At 46.1% G+C, this 17,358-nt stretch overlaps 1 protein-coding gene across 1 annotated transcript in view; it reads right to left on the bottom strand.

The window, feature by feature from the left end:
- Nucleotides 1-17,358, bottom strand: part of LOC128429891 (receptor-type tyrosine-protein phosphatase delta) — a 335,913-nt gene that overhangs the window by 109,213 nt on the left and 209,342 nt on the right. The window lies entirely within an intron of this gene.

The raw sequence follows: 17,358 nt of genomic DNA, 5'->3' as shown, positions 1-17,358 counted from the left end.
ACTTTCTCTACATCCAAAACAAATAATGAATAACTCACAGATCGATGCGGTGTGCTTTATTGAGCTCACATGCTTGACTTGAGTCTGGCACCTGGCCTAATTGTTTTTTTATCTGCCAGATATCCACTTCTCTCCCTCCTTTTGTTCTGCTCTGGATCAGGGCGATGTAACAAAAAGGCAAAAGATCTCTGGGGTACGTATACAGTGTGTTTGACTTGAGCCATATAGTAGGAAGATGACATCCTTCTTTGGGGGGGGGGGCAAAGCTCTGTTGCACCCTGCCAGCTTTATTGAATGACACATTTCCAGAAAGAAAAGAAAAGAAAAACAAACCCGGTTTCATCAGACGGATTTGAATATTGACTATATAGAAGCTCAGCAGTGTGAATCAAAAACATCCGGAGGCCCCTGGTCAGTGCCTCTTAATGGGCCCTCGGGTTTCCCAATGGAAGCTCTGGCAACGCCACATCGACCCGGGTCACACCCTGCTGTTCTACTGAGTGGGGCCTGAATAAAATCATCGCATGCAGACTGCAAGCTCGCCAGAGTCGGGTCAACTGCTCTGACCTCCACCGGGGGGGCCAGGCCCGTTTTCCCTTGAAAATGAAATAATAAAACGCATCCGAAAGAGTCTGTATCAGCAGGACTCTGACGGAATCACTGGACGAGGGGTTCCGCTAAGAAGCTCTGACTGACAGTCGAACCAGGCGTTTTGTGCTGTGCTTGACAGGGATGCATACAAAGGTCTTTGAGGGGGTCTGCTCTCAAAGAGGACGAATAGTCGAGAACATAAGAGATGTAAAGACGTTAAACAATATGCGAAAAAACTAAAATGGAAAGCCAACTGCCTCGATCTACGTTGGAAAATATTATGACTCCAGTTAAAATAGAAAAAAAGCTATGGCAGTGAGCTAAGGACAGAGATGGAGCTTCTGCCTTTCCCCTGCCTCCCTCTCACCTAGGTGAGACTGGGGCATTCCTCTCTGTCTAAGCACGAGCGAAACGCCCACCGATCCTCGCTGACCCGCTCAACTCCACCGTCAAAGGGTCCCTCCTGGGTCACGGCCCCCGGTGTCACATGCCAGTGGATGAGAAAAGGGATATTGATTACCAATAAACTCATTAAGAACTAGGAGAAGGACTTTCCGTGCAGACACAACAATTTGTTTCCGTCAAAACGAGAGCTTAGCAGTCCGATGACTTAAAATGATTCAGTCATTGAAAGCCATCAGACTGCTTTGCCCTTTTGAACTCGTCCATGTGCCGTATATCATTGATTTTTAACATCTACTACCCCTGATGATATTTATACTCTAGGTTAGACCACTAAGAATAAGTGCACGATGTAATATATCGAGGTATTAAGTGACCATAATTCTTGTAATGCAGGAAAATCTTGTGGTTTCTTGCTTTGGGACACCGGCCATTATTTGAAGGAATATTCTATATCTGCTCCCATTAGTTTTGTGCATCAGCTACACCTGATGTTAGCTGGCAGCTGATCATATCTGTTGATATGATGTGAAGCTTTAAAGGTTGACTTTAGTGCCTGTGTTTATATGATAATACAGGGTCTGTAAATTTGAATCTTTTCGAAATCAATCTATTTCTTAGGAGGCACACCAACTATCCTCAAGCAAGTGATTCATATATTTCATAATGAATTTACATTATTTACGACCAAAGGTGGCCATTTTGTGTGGTTTCTGTTGAAGCACTAGTCGGGGAAGCTTGTTTGCTGTATTTGTGATGCAGGGAAATTAGAAACTTTCCCAGCATATCGATGATAAACCGCCAAGTCGTCGCCCTTTTGCACCCGCCATGACACCTCTCCTCTTCAGGCCCTGGAAAGTATGTGCCTGAAGATCAAGATACCAACTGAGGGGGCAGACAACTGCGGTTATCGCGGCTCAGCCATTAATGAGATTGCCCAGTGGCTTGTGTCCCGAGGTTTGCTGCTCGGTGTTATCGTGCTCTGCGACAATCTAAAATGAAACATCGCTGGAAATATGGTGCCACTGTGACAGGGGGTAAAAACGGGAAGAAATGTGATGGGCCACGGTGTCAGCGTGGTTAATCGAAAATAATGGCCGGCAATTTATAGTTGCCGTCCTGAACCAGCACTGGATGTACTGATGCAGGAGATCGAATTTTAATGTGTACAGTCCATCACTTTATACAGGCTACTGATGTTTAGGGCCTCAGCCAAACTGCGCATGAATCTATGGACTGAGGTTATCATACAGGAGTAATAAACTGGGCAACACTCTAAGAACAGCTGTGTGTGTGTGTGTGTGTGTGTGTGTCTTTGTGTGCGTGTGTGTGTGTGCGTTAGACAGTCATCTGATTTCCACCTGCGGCCATTGTGATAAATAAATGGTAAAGGGAGAACAAAGAGGTAAAACTCATGGGAGATGCAAATGAAGGCCCCCTGCTGTGTTGTTGAGACCACAGGGAAGAGAGGAAACCCGTCGCTGTTTATCCTCATTTGATAAGAGTCCATCTAATCTTGCCTCTTCACTCGATTCCTCTGAAACGGATCGTGTGGGGGGAAATAAAGAAGTTGGCTTTCCCAATATGCAAATGTGTTCTCTACGGCGTTTGCAGGGCTCTTGCCAATTTCTGCAAACTGTCCGAACGATAGTCGAGCAAACGAGCGTCAAGTGATTCTAAATGGGTCAAACTCAACAACAGCTGAAAAACAGGAAACAGTCAAAGTCCAGCAAAGGTGTGAGGATGTCAAACCAAGCGTTTGTGGTAATTATACAGTTGATCACTTTCTATCTTCATGACTCTGCATACCACACAATAAACCAACGATGACCATTTCCTGTTATTTGCTCACCTATTTCAAACAAAGCTTCACAAATCCATCTGTGCACTGCAGGGATGGTCGGTGTGATGACTACATGATTGACTGACCTGAATTGGCTCCTAATTAAAGGGTTTTAACCATGAAGAAAAAGTATTTTTAAAAAGAGGGGGTTGATTATACTTTCCGTTACCTGACTATGAGCGGCAATTAACCAAAACATGACAGAGCTTTAAAAGCGGCGGGAGAGGATTTGCTGGAGGGGGAACTACAGAGTCGTAGGCCACAGTGTGAGTATATGTGATCTGGTTTCTTTTGTGTGTGTTTTTTTTTAATAGGAGACAGCACAGTTTGACTAATCATGTGATGAATGTTACCCAAAATCTTTCTGATCAGCCGGTCGACATCCAAATGCATAATTTATAGATCAGCCGTGACTCATGCTCCTCGTCGTTTTGGTTTTATTGAACTCACTCATTAAGCTCAGACTGTACTGTCGGCTCTCCTCGGGCTCGGAGCACAAACACCCGAGCACCCTTCCTATAAATCAGCGGCGTGCACCGAGTCGCTCCCTGCACTTCATTCCTGACGTCAGAGCTTTTTAATGAAGACGGCGTAGCTCACGCCGCTGAGTTCTGCACAGCCAGTTTAAAGATTTTATTTCACTGCCTCCACAGCTTGCCTTATTTCACTATGGCTTAATGAGAGTCGTTTGGAATAATAGGCTTCCATTGAACGGAAGGCATCTGCATCCACACAGCTCTAAATGAGTGAGCTAATTTCCAAAGATAATCACCTCTCCTGCTGTGTTTTTATGCAGAGATGCTGTAGATTTTTTTAGCCTCGGATTTAATGAAGTCAAAAATTACCTCCAGTCCTCCTGCTAAGGGCTGCGGAAGCTGGGATGTGTCGGGAATATTCGACGTTGTAAAAAGTCAAGGTGTCGCTAACGCAAACGTGGCACTTTATGAAATGACTGATATTAAAACTAGAATATTTTAAAATCTGAAACACCTCATTGCAATGTCCTATGAATAAAGTCAAATTAAGTTTTTATTGGCACTTTACAACCTAAAAACTGGTTGTTGATTTTTGATAGTTCTGATGAAAGTAGCTCTGGTCACAAGTGAACCAGTCGATATCTCATTTAATGTCCATTAGCTTCATTAAAATATGGTCAAATTTAGATAATGTATGTACAATTTTAATTGTAGGAGCATGTCCTTCAGTTCGGCTCTTCAGGGCCTGCTGAGGACAGCCATTAGATCCATAAGCTCACCACACAATCATCAAAACTTTCTCTCTACAAGGAAAAACCCTTGGCCTCACTCACTTGCAATATGTGTCGGCCCGTGCCGCAGACATCGCGACTAGCCTGACTCGAGCGCTTCACGCCGCTGTCGAGACATTAAAGCGACCATGAACGCTCACAAGCTTCCAAGAGCAAACAACTGAGACTTCTTAGGGGTGCCTGGGTAATGACGTCCGCCGGGACATTACTTGAGGTCTCTTTTTCACTCGTCTTCTTCTGCCCCCCCCCCCCCCCCCCCCCCTTCTCCCTTTCCGCTCCCTCTTGTCTAGTCCCAGTGTGTGTGTGCGAGCGTTGTCACCGATGACACAGAAGCTGCGGCGTCACGCAGTCACTGCAGATGGCAGATATTATAAAAAAAACAAGGGACAGGAAGGGAGGAATCGCTTACAAACGGTGTAGGCCATTTTGACAGAGAGAAGCCCCGGCTTGTCAGAACAAATGGGAAAGGTCACAAACTGTGACAGTGTAGTTTTGTCCCATTCACTGAACTACAGTATCCTTTATTCAACTTCATACTGTCACGTCAAACAACTGGCCATGCCCTTTCGTTTCTTTAAAGGTTGCACCAGAGGCAGCCACAAGCAAGGCAGGACCGAGCCATTGATCATATTCACTGGGTATTTACGGCAGAAGGGCTGGAGACAAGCTGTCAGTAGTTTGGCAACATCTCGAGTTCCCTTTTCCCATGTGGCTTCCTCGGAGTGGTCGTCGCAGGGATGTACACAATATGAGAGAACCGGCGGCGGAGGTTAATTCCCGGGCGCCATGTTACGAAGGCTGGCAGTCCAAGCGGAGGAGCAGGACAACAATATGGCTAGCAGCTATGGCGACAGCTTTGTGTTTAGCTTATCACAATAGACGGTCGGGAAGGTTTCCAAATAACGGCAGAGGGTTGGGAAGACGGGGGGAAAAGAACTAGCAGGAGGAAGGAATGGATTGGAAAGTGTTTTCATGGCTAACAAATGAACCTTTGTAAAGAGTGTGACAGAAAGAGCCCGGTACTGTAAAAAACGCTCACACTCCCTCCTCTTGGACTGTCACAGGAATGGCAATCAGCTGCGGTTCAAAGGAAAATCCATTTGCAGTATTAAAAGCTAGAGGGGTAACGGGCAGCATCAACAGCTAAATTGTCATCCATCCAGCTTTTCCTTTATGACTTAATGTTTTTAAAATACAACCTGCTCTAATTGACACCTTTTCCTCGTCAACACCAGAGGCAAGCCATCAAATATGGATGACCTTAAAGTTAATAAGCCATTTCGCAGACTAAATCCTTATTTCACTTACAGTCAGTATGGTTTGGCTTCTAGATTTGTCTGCATCTAGCTTACTTTATAGATCTTCTCTCGTATTTAAATCCAAGGTCAGATTGCGGTGGCAGCAGGTTAATCCAGTCCAATAATCTCTGTCTACCCCTCGTCCCACTTGTCATGTGCACATGCATGTGTGTGTCTGTCCCGTTTCCTCTCATCTCAATCTTCTTGGAGAAACATACCTGCGCACGTCCACGCAGGTCCACAGTGTCGTCATCCTATCTTAAACCAAACCTCATATTAACCTTTGCTCTTTAGGGAATCAATCAGAGGCTTATCTGTTTTCTTACATCATGTAACCCAAGAAGCGTGTCGTGTTAAACCTTCACAGATTGGGGAAAAAAAGAAGAAGGCCGTTCTCAAACATTCCAACTCCCACGTACAAACTCTCCCTTTCTTAGTGTCAAACGCTCACACGGGGCCTGGCGGTGTCCCGTTACAGAGATAGGCTGCTCAAACTCTCCTGGAATGTTTCTTTAGGGTTGATCGATGGGAGAACACACGCAGGGACAAGGCAGTGGTAGGTGGAGGATTAAGGGTGGCAGTTAGGGTTACGCTGCCCGACACCTGACATGGACTTCCTTGAACGGCACAAAAAATTCAGTTGAAAACCTTTTGTATGAGAGGTCACAGGAATTCTAGTTTACTTGAGTGGATAATGGTGTTTTCCAATGTTTGTACCTGTTGGTGCGTCACTAACAATACTAATAATGTGTAAGAGATAGTATCGTATGGCTGGTTTCTCTTGAAAGCACATTAACGCCTCTCTTGATCACGTAAGCGATTCTATGTTGTTGTGACTCTCACCATGAAATGAGCATGATGTAGATCCGTGTGGCGTGCGGGGGTCATGAATAAGTTGGTGACTTCATGGGGTTCGGTATGTCTTAGTTTATTTACGCTGTCTATAAATACGAGCTATGTATTGCATCTGAAGCCTTTCTGCACGAACTTCATTAAAGAGTAACCCAAGTCTGCGAAACAGCTCGGGCTAAAACGGCCTTTCTAAGTTTAACTGTTGCTATCTCCTCTCACCGGTCGATTTGCATGTACATCGCACCAAATATAGATAAATAGGTTCACAGGCTGTAAAAGATGCTGTACAATGATTTCTCACCGAGTGATTTTCTGATTTTGGGATTGACACAAGGCCAGCATGATTCCTAATATCTGCACGCTCGGTAAAAATGACTTTGACAGACTTTGCGGAAATGCACGGTTCGAAAAACCTGCCTCAGCAGCCCCTGGTACCTTAAACACTGGTATTATTCTATTAATACATTGGCGGGGGTCATGTGTGCCTGGGTTTTGTAGCCTTGCTAAATATAAACAAGGCCCGTCTGTGCACTGTTATCTATAACGGTGTGATGCAACCCCAAGAAACCCCTCTGAAATAGTTCCTAAAATATACATGAAAAGGGAACGGAAAGATATACCCGTTCTTCTGTGTCGGGCCGTTTGAAGACACACGCCCAACCTTTGTCTGTCATCCTTAAAATATCATGAGGAAAGACATGAACGAAGGGAAGGAAGGAAGAAGGGGAAGAAACACTGAATGAACACGACAAAGAAAAGTCGTGCATTGAATCGAGTTGTCGTCTCTGCAAAGCTCCACCGAGGCACATCTCGATGAGCAACATCTCTATTCTAGTATGATGACAAAAAACGAAATACCACAAAAGTTTCCTCTCAGGTCTTGGCAGGTTTGCAATAGGCAGGTCAAGGAGAAGCTGAAACTCGCACTAATGTCTCACGCCTCGCTCCTTTCTTTCCCACACAGAGCTCAGTATCCCCCCCGGGTAACATTTGCTTTGCAAAATGCATGCATGAAATTCTTGAGACCAGCCTCCCCACGAGTCTAAATAATAGATTACCAACACAGCAGCCAGCCCGCGCCATAACTTCAGCCCCGACTGTCTGGCCTCATTAGCGAGGGGAGTGTAAAAGATAGCCAGCTGCTAGCCCAGGTGACGGCTCCCAGCTCTGGCCTTTGGCAGCAGTGGCCCGCCCTAAAGAGAATATACGGCGTCTCTCCGCGCAATTCATCTTGTAATCCGTCTTAAAGCTGCTAAGCTTCTGTTGATGGCAACTGAATGGAGACCGAAAGGCCGGGGAAGACGGAGACAGAGGGAGAAGAAGGTGAAAGTTTCAAAAGTGAGCGCCGCATGGGAGCGAGAGAAAAGAAAGGAGCGAAATGTGGTGGATTCGTCCGCGAGGAACGACAAAGGGAAAAGACGGTTGGCTGGTTTGAGCTGTCCTGGTCAGAACCAGAGGTGACCTAAGCCATTTTCCTCCACTGATTGTCCCCTCTTCTCCCTCCTTCTGCCCCTCCCTCCGTCTCTTTTCACTCTCTCTCCTATGGCTCCATCTCTCTCTCATCCTCTCTCTCTCTCCATGTCAGCTTCCAAATGGCAGTCATTATACCGGACATGAAAAGTCATTTTAGTTCCGCCTGGCTTCTTCAAAGCAGCTAGCTATAATTGCGGATTGAGTAGAGGGAGAATGCCGGGGTTACACAGAATTTGAACATTGACTCCTAACCTTGTGGTGATGCAGGGATTTAAATCTGACTTCAGAAAAGGAAAAGGACGTATGGGGGACAATAAAGAACAAATATTGACACAAAGCTGCTGCCATCTTTGTGCTACGTGTCTTACTTAGCTTGTGCAATACCCCTACACGTTTAAATATAGGTCTTTGGACATGTGGGTGCCAGAGTCTGTGAGTAGACTGGGAACACTGGATCCCATTCCAACACAGGGAAACACTGCCAAATCATGAAAAAATCCATCCACCATTAAATGCATTCCTCATTTGTGAAATTGCTATGTGCCGATTGTTAATGGATTGTTTCCCTGCTGGCCAATGCAGCTGGACATCAAATCAATCACTCTTGTTTATAAGCTCAATTTAAGAGAAGACTCTTTTACTTTACATTTGTTTTTATTGAAATGATTAGCTGCAGAGCCGCTGTCGCAACAGACACTACATTCTGTCTATTCTTAGGGGTAGTGCTATCGTGGTCCTGCTGTCCACGTGTGTGTCTGCACATACTTGGCATCTGTGCATGTCTATGAGCGCTTGCAAGCTTGCGTGTGTTACAAATTCAGCCCCCGAAAGCTTTTACGGCCCCAGAGGGTCATATATGTGTCGCTCTTTCCCCGGGTTTACGAGCTCGCCAACAGTCTGCGCTGAGCCACCCCTCCCTTGCACTTATCTCCCGCACCCTTCTATTTGGCACAGCAGGTCGCGTAATCGTTCTTGGAGAGAGCCCATCAACCAAACGCTGCATTTTTTTACTTCTTGTCACAAAGACCTTTATCATAACACCCCATTTTTGCCCGACTCCAGGCTCTGACCGCAGAGTGCCTCCAAACAAAAGTGCTTCAGCTACATCGTTCTCCTTTTGATGGAGTGGGGGTGAGTTAGGAGGGAGGCTGGTAAATGGGGAATTCAGACTGGAAAATACGTCTTCTGTGAAAGACCCTCCCCGCTGTCCACTACCTCGCCCCCCCCCCCCCCCCAACCCTAGGAAACGCAGGGCCCCTACAAACTCTCTCGCGAGCAGAAACAAATTCTAAAACTGTCACACTTTAATTGAAATTCCATCACTCGTGTGGCTGCTATTGTGGAATAATTTGATAACGCCGTGTGACATGAATGCACCGAGCCGTCCGCCACTTCGATTCCTTCCCCCAGCTTTTATTTCCTCATTCCGCTGGTTATTCAAATGAACCTCGGCGGATTCTGCTCTCAGCCTTTTCCAAAAATTAAGATAAGAGTAAATGACACAATGGGAAGGGGGCATAAAAAGACATAATGTTTTGGGTTGCAGTGGAACAAGAATGACGACTCACTTACCAAAAATACGCCGGGCCACCTTTTAGCTACCTTGTTATTTTGAAACATAGCAAAAGCAGAAATATTATGTTTCACATGCAGACTCATCTTCTTCTAATTGGTCCTAATTCTCCCAAATTGCTAATAGCGCCAGGCTGTTAGCCGCTAGACGCTGGATGATCCAAAATGGAGGTCAAGGGCAGAATTCTAATCCTCTGCCCGTGCCAGTGACCCCCCCCAATCCAAATTCATACCAGCACAGCCCCCCCTCCCCCCCAATGTCTTCACAACTGGCTACAGGCGTTTGGCATCCATCATTTCTTTCTGACACCCAATATGCAAGCAAAAGACAGCTGCGGTGGAAAAAGCAGTACTCTCTTTTACTGACACGTAGGTGCCCCCCCCCCCCCCCGTACACAAAGCCTGGAGGCAGAGCCTTGAGGCGACGCGTTCTACGCTCTGCCCAATACGGAACCGTGTTGGAAGTGACATATGCTCCCAGTGTTCCCATTACATACGAGTGAATTATACTGAGGGGTGTACGTGAAGTGGAATCAGGAGGAAAGTGTGGGGGAAGGCGGGGCTTATTTCCATGATGACAAAGAAGGAGCAGCATATGAAAGGAAACAGAGAAAATAAGAGTAAAAGAAAAGAGAGAATAAGAGTTAATGGGGAAACGAGAGGCTCAGCTCTAGTCTGTTGCTCCCCCCACTGCCAGATAGTATTTAGGCCTCAGCTCTCTCTCCTGACAGAGTGACGGACAGTAGAGGTGATTTTGCCTGGGCGTGAAAATAGGCTCCTTATTATTCCGACCCAGTGGCAACTTGAATATCAATAAAAACTGCTAGCGTTCCCCCATGTGTAAAACCAATGCCCCGTAGCGGTGGTTTTTATCAAGCAACCCACCCCTGACGCTAGTTATGCAGTACTAGAGGTTACGGGAGGAAATGCTTGCCAAGTAAATAAGTGAGTGAAGCGATTGAATGGAGGGGGAAAAACACAGCGGGACCGGGGCCAAAGTGAACCAAGGGTAAAGTCATGATCACTTCATTATGCCGTGGTGCGGCTCAGTGTTGTGCGAAATCAAACTGCTCTCTCGTTTGTCACAATGCATCAGGCCGGCCCCGGTGAAGTGGGGTTGGTAGTTGTGCTGGAGGCCCCCCCCCCTCCCTCCCCGAAGCACCGGCGCGCACACGGGTCGAAACGCGAGGAAGCCGAGCTGCAGGATACACGAAATGTATACACACGATCACATATGTTCATGTATAACACACACACGCACACACACCTTGCTCCCCTCCTGCCCTCTTTCCCTCCTGTGTGACCTCTACCAGTCAAAACTCCTCTCGCATCCGCCAACCACCCACCCTGCCAGCTCTCCAGCCAGTGGGTAGTTATGGGCCATTGCTGGCACGAAACAAGCTGGAATACACCCACTGAATTACAGAGGGCAGGCAGTGAAGGGGGGGGGGGGGGGGGTGATTGCTAACAGACCCATTTGCACTCCATCTCCTCCAGCTCCAACACCACGGCGCCTGATAATTGTGGCCTCCGCGTTTACGTATCCATTTTTTGTAATGCGAGTGTTGATTTCTCATTCCGCACGCGTAATAGGGTCCCCGGCCTTGGAATTCCTGAAGTGGTGCTCACACACGGGGATAAGAACACATTGATAGAAAGCTAAACTTTTTCTTTTTTTTTTTCCTCCTCCTCGTGAGTCAGAGCTACATGGCCGGGCCACCACAATGGGACTGTGAGATGCGGGCACACTTGTTTGTAAGAGGGCTTGGCTTTGTGCCTAAGAGGGACTTGGATAAGGAAATCTTCAAACGCCTCAACAGTCCTTCATCAAGCCTCTGCTACATTAAATGCACACTCTGTCAATGAGCTTATATCTCCGAGCTTGACATTTGACCAGCTTGTGTCGCAGTGGCCGGATTAAAAAAATAAATAAAACCCAAAGGCAGGTAAATATGCATTGAAAAAGAAAGAAAAGGGGGACATCTGAAAGACGTTGTTGCCTTCTCCCTAACGTTCAGTCTCGGAAATACCCAGCTGTCGCTCCCAGACACTGTCAGAAATGAGGGAAATGATTTCAGAATGTGCTTCAGGCTCAGAAAGCTGGAGAAAGAGGCAGATCGGCAGACACGCAAAAATGGCCTAACTCCCTCATAGGCACTTTCCAAGGCCTTATATCATTTTTCAATTTAATGGCTTGCATGCCTGTTTTGATCCTTTGCACACCAACACACACACACACACACACACACCCACAGGTAACTGACACGCAAAAGCTTGACACCTGCACGCTAATACACAATTACCTCTTCACGATTTGCATTAAGATTTCTCTCAAAAGCCCTCTCTATTATTTTTGAGGATTCATCGTCGCACAAGGTGAAGGATGAGGGTTTGAGAGAAGATGGCCGTGTCGATGCCGATTTTCCATGACCGAGACACTTTGCTCCCCTTCAACGACTTTGGATAGCAGCACTTAAATCGAGCACCACCTCGGTGCATATCCATTTTGTCTGCTCTTTTGAGCGCCGCTGTCGCAACAGCAAAATTGGAAATCGAACGTGTGGTGACAGCGTTAATTGTGCTGTGTCAAAATTGGGCGAGTGCTATTTGTTTGAGCCGGGAACTGTGAAACATGTAGGTGCTGGGCTGTGCTGTCCTGGAGTGCTTACTGCCTCTAAAGGGGGAATTGCTCGAGCAAACACACACATGCACACTAATGTGCATGCTTACGTGCGCACAAACACACACTCAAGCCTCCATTTCAAACACCTCTCCAGACTACTCCACTAGGGATACTCAACCAGTGCCTTTCATTTCCCTCAGACAACATATTACAATGCATAGTGAGAAAAATACTTTTTCAAAAGGCGACACATCCAAAAGTGCACATTGAAGTTGCCCTATACTCCAAAGGGCCTCCTCACATTAATTAATGAATATACATTATTCATTTTCAACAAGCTGACGGACACATTGTTTTTATAGACTTATTTGAAAGTTGTTTTTTTTTCCAGAACAGGAGCAGGTATTTGATGGTATTCCTTCTACATGGCTTGTGGCTGCTCTTTCTACTGCATTCCCCTCACTGGCTGGAGAGAACGAGTCCCCTAGTGGCACAACTGGCACACTGAGCCCAGGTGGTGCATGTGTGCGCCGCTCCACTGGAAATAAAGGTACACTCTCAGCTGATTGGCATACGCGTGACTGACAGTCTCTCTCTCTCTCTGCCTCACTTGATATTTTTGATGCCTAAATATGTGAGCACAAAAAAAAGCAACTTTAAACCCCGCGCTAATAAAATCGTGTTGCTAAAAATAAGACGGGATGAGACGAGGGAGCTCTGGAGAGTTGCAAGTATGCACTTTGAAAAAAATCCCCTCTCAATCGGATCGTCAGATTTAAAGGCTTCCACAACTCAAACGAGAATAATAAAGATGATGTCACCTGAAATAACCTGTGCCACAGTGCCACTGCCTAAACGGCAAGAATAATATTAGTTTTTGACAGGCTATAGTGAACTGGAGTGTGTTATTTATAATTATAGCAACACAATTATGTGTGGTGATAATTCATTGACAATTAAACAGCTCTTGGCACTGGTCGCCTCTCCAAACCGTTGCGCCAAGCACGCACACAGACAAAAACACACACCACCTGCACATCCACACATGGAGTTCATGTCCTGTTAACACCCTAAATAGATTTAATTCGAAATAAAGACAGTTACTGGAGGCAAACACCGTTTCCTTCCACTGTAACTTGGCTCTGAACGCGCCGCTGTGCGTATTCACCGTTGCGCGCTTCCCAAATTGGGCTATTTAACAGTTCCTGACACAGGTATCAACACTACCTGATCCCAGGTCAGCTTAATATCGATGTGTGTACCGAGAATAACCCCGGTCCAGATGTGTGTAGCCGGCCCTACGCTGTGTTTGAGGCAACTTCACGGGGCTTTTTACGCACACCTGAAATCACTGCGGCAGCGGCTCCGGTCCCCGCTGTCACCACCTCCAAACTCCCACAGGCTCGTCACACTCTCTTACCTTATCACCATGTTGCGGCCAGTTTGAAACTGAGCGTCTCCTTTTTGTCTTCTTTCTGAGGAGAAGTCGGGAGTTTGCTTGTTTGTGTTTTTTTTTTTACATCCAGTAATGACGATCGAGTCCGAAATCAAAACAACGCGGAGGAAAGAAATCCGTCTTCTTCTCCTGCTTCTTCTTCGTTTCCCCCGTCCTTCCAAGTGTACGCGTTTATTTCGTCTCTTTCCGCGAGTTGTCCGTCGCCAGTGCGCGCACGGTGATCGGGACCATGGCAGAAGGCGAACGCACGCGTGGAGAGCGCGTATAACGTATTCTCCGGTCGGAGTCTGTCTGCGCGCAGCTCGTTAGATCTTCATTGGAATGAACGTGGCGAGACGGCGGTGGTGTTTGGGAGAGTGCGGTGTGGCTGGAGCGCACAGCCTCTCTCTCACTCTCTCTCCCCGTCCCTCTCTCTCTTTCTCTCTGTGTGCTCTCTCTCCTTCTCTCACTCCATGTGTCTGTCTCTCTCTCTCTCTCGCTGCGACCATAGCGCGCACTAAAACCCCTGGTGGAGAAAAAGACTGTAGAATGACAGTGGGAGAGAGAGAAATGGAGAGAGAGAAGGAGGGAGGAGTGGGGGGTGTTGACGTCACTCAGCGAGGTCCCACTCGCTTGTGTCAACTCCCCCCCCCCCCCACCCACCGAGTCCACTACAGGAATGTGCACTTGGACATGACTATTTTGGAGAAACATGTGTTAAAGAGAGACGTGCGTGTACGTGCGCGCGTGCACAGCCTCGGTAATTACTCTCAGATGGTGGATCATGAGAATATGAGTGCACACAAGTGTTTGTGTATGTTAGTTATGGTACAGCTGCAGACACCCAGAGTGTAATGGGCTATTATCAGACGACCTCAATTGGTGTCATGAACACAAAATGATCTCAATATCAAAACAACTACACAGATGTATGGCATGTATTCGCTTGTTATGTCATTATTAAAATCTGTGCTATAGTAGTTAGGCTGTATTTAATGTTGCAGGTGGTTTCAAGTAAAGCTAATATTAACCACTTACTGTATTTTGAATGAGTAAAAACAATCAAATAACAAAGCGAATCTTAAATACTTTCTATGTTCTCAAGTGATCTATAACAATGCATCACAAAGTATTATGTAGAGTGATCATTTGTTTTGTATAACTTCTCAATCTGGCCGAGGAAATACTTTAAAATGCTGTAGTTTCAAAGAATAAAAGCATATGTATACAGTATATAACCACAAAATAAGTGTCCTAATCGTACATAATTAATGCATTTACTTAGTTTTACTACTAGTAACTAGTAATATAATAGCTATGGATGCTTAATATTTGCTTTATCACGTTTCTTTTAAATGTTGTGTAAAATTAGTAGAGTCATCAAATTAAAGCTTAATTCAAGTTCAAGTGTCCCACCAGTGGAGGCTACTCGAGCAAAAATGCCAGATTACTGTCCTCCACCGATCCCCATGCAGATGAGAGCCGAGGCCTGCTGTCATGCATACGTGCATTACTCTTACTGTAACGTCAGCGCGAACTCCATAAATATGCCATCATGTACAATAGGGTCACCATAAACTCATCACCGGGAGCCATAGACAAACCATAAATCCCAGACAGGAGATTATATTGATTCTGTTGTCACACTGGGCTTGAATGTGTGCGCTCGCGTGTCTACAGGGACGGCACAGCATCGGCCATTTGCTTTATTTTCATATTCAAACGCATTGCTGTGTATGTAGAGACGCTGCCATACTGCTTTATGTCCAAGGTCAGCCGGTTACAGGGGCCGAGTTGAGCGGTTACCTCCGTAATCCATGTGTAATGATCTCACACTTTGTGTAATGATTCCAAGACGTGATGCGTCCGTATGAAGGGATAATGTTGCTCCTTATAACGCAGGCAAGTGCACGGCCATCTCATGAAGGACTACAGAAGAAATAACAGCATTGGCCCGGGGAGACAGTGGACTATGACCAATTGTGTTTTGAGAAAAGTTGCTTCTGTGGCAGCAACCCAACCCCCCCCCCCCCCCCGATGAACAGCCCAGGCCCTGCAGACACGAGCACTGAGCATCCAACAAAAGCACCGTGAGAGACAGCGAGGCAGACTCCCGCAGTCAGCAGATCTGTTTCCTCACACACACACGTCATGTATCTGACTGAGTATCTGTGATTGTGATTTATACCTGCAAATCACACCCCGGTTCCATTTTCCGGGGGCAGAATTTGATACGGCCTCCGCACGCAGATTAATAGGGCGAAAGAGAGCGTTGGGTGTTCTTGTGACAATGAACAATGGAGAAACTTGATGAAATTACTGTTCTGTGAACTATTGCCCTTGACTGCGGGCTACGAGAAAGTGTTGTGGGAGTGATGGTTGTGTCAGGAGGCGCAAAGTGCTGCAGATAACAAACGTCTGCATATCTGACTCTCACCGAGGCAAACCATTTGTGAAATCTCCGTATCCATCGAGGGGGGGGGGGGGGGGGGGGAGACTGACAGTCGAACGTGTTTTGGTTGTGAGGAACATTTGTCGTTCTCGCCACATCGAGCAATTGTGTAGTTTGATGAATCTCGCTCCTCATTAAGAAAAATGATTTCAACCCCTGTAATTGAAGCCCGGCTGACATCCGTCTCAAATGCAACAAATATAGGAGGCTTTTAATGTCAGATCCTTCATTCAGGAACTCTGAAGATAATTGCATGATACTCGTCATCCCCCCCCCCCCCCCCCCCCCTGCGCTTTCATGTCCTTGACACCTGCTACGGCAATAGTACAGCAGCACTTCCTCTTGAATGGGGGGGCGAGGGTAGGATTCATGGAGAGCCCGCCTCTCTGGCCTATCACGGCTGAACTGTGTCCCTCAGCAGGAGGCAGTAGTCTATGAACCACTGAGAGGAAACCTGAGTGCTGCTGGGTGGGTGATCCAGCAGCAACACAGGCTGCAAGTTTGCCTATTACGACAGTATGGGGGGCTTAAAAAAAAAAAGTCTCACTTGCCAAATGTGTTCTTTGTAGTTGGATAATGAAAATTCGCTCGGCTTTTGTGAGTCAACGCAGTGTTCGGTGCACCGCCCCGGGCGTGTTTACATTCGTACACACGTGGGGTCATGCAAAGTGTAGCACTGGCTGACATTTACTATGTAAATACCATGCAAATGGGGCTAAGGATGCGAAAAGGTTATACGATATCAATATGCATTTGCTTTGGATGAATAATGTAGGCAAATCCTCTGATGTATGTGTTCCTCTGTCTCTACCTGCCCACACAGGGAATCTGTGGGGACTAATCTGACTTTACAAACCCAATTAGCATTGGATATTCTCATTTATTTGGAAATTCTGTGCAATTCTCTGGTTTTATTTATTTATTTATTGTCTTTTTAATACTGAACAATGGCAGTGGGTTGCCTCACAGGCTACGGAGAGTAATTTGAATGCCGTATTCAATAATGGGTTTCACTAAAGATCCCTGTGAGCTTGGATATTTACATATCCTGCTGTTTTATTATCATGCAAAGCATCAGAGCTGGACTGAAAAATATCGGCAACTGCTGGATTGATTGTTCTGTACCGACATTCGTGGTCCCCGCGGGATGGATCCTTTCATGATCTCTGACTTTTCTAAGCACTACAGAATGTAACAAATGTCCTTTAATGAACTATAACAACAGTTTTTGGATGAATTCAATTTAATCTAGCTACTCACAGTATGTCCTCCGTCAGGATGAATTGAAATATATTTTATGATAACCTGATCTTTCATCTATCGTCATCACTAGCTCAAAGAGGTTTTAAAATGTCAATTTGTACAATGCTCTATAGTTAATTTCCAAATACCTCCAGTACCTACCCATGAATTACATTCCCATGAACTTTACTTGGACTAGAATGACCACGCTAAACTTAAGTGTTGATCCGATTCATAAGCTCTGACTCATGTTGGGCTCCCTAATGCCCCAGCCCCACTCTCAAAATAAACCTCATGCAAAAGTCATA

Source organism: Pleuronectes platessa, chromosome 23 (genome assembly GCF_947347685.1).
Source record: "Pleuronectes platessa chromosome 23, fPlePla1.1, whole genome shotgun sequence".
NCBI classification, from domain to species: Eukaryota; Metazoa; Chordata; class Actinopteri; order Pleuronectiformes; family Pleuronectidae; genus Pleuronectes; species Pleuronectes platessa.
The sequence above is the reverse complement of the archived record's forward strand: the minus strand, read 5'-3'. Positions and strand labels throughout refer to the sequence as shown.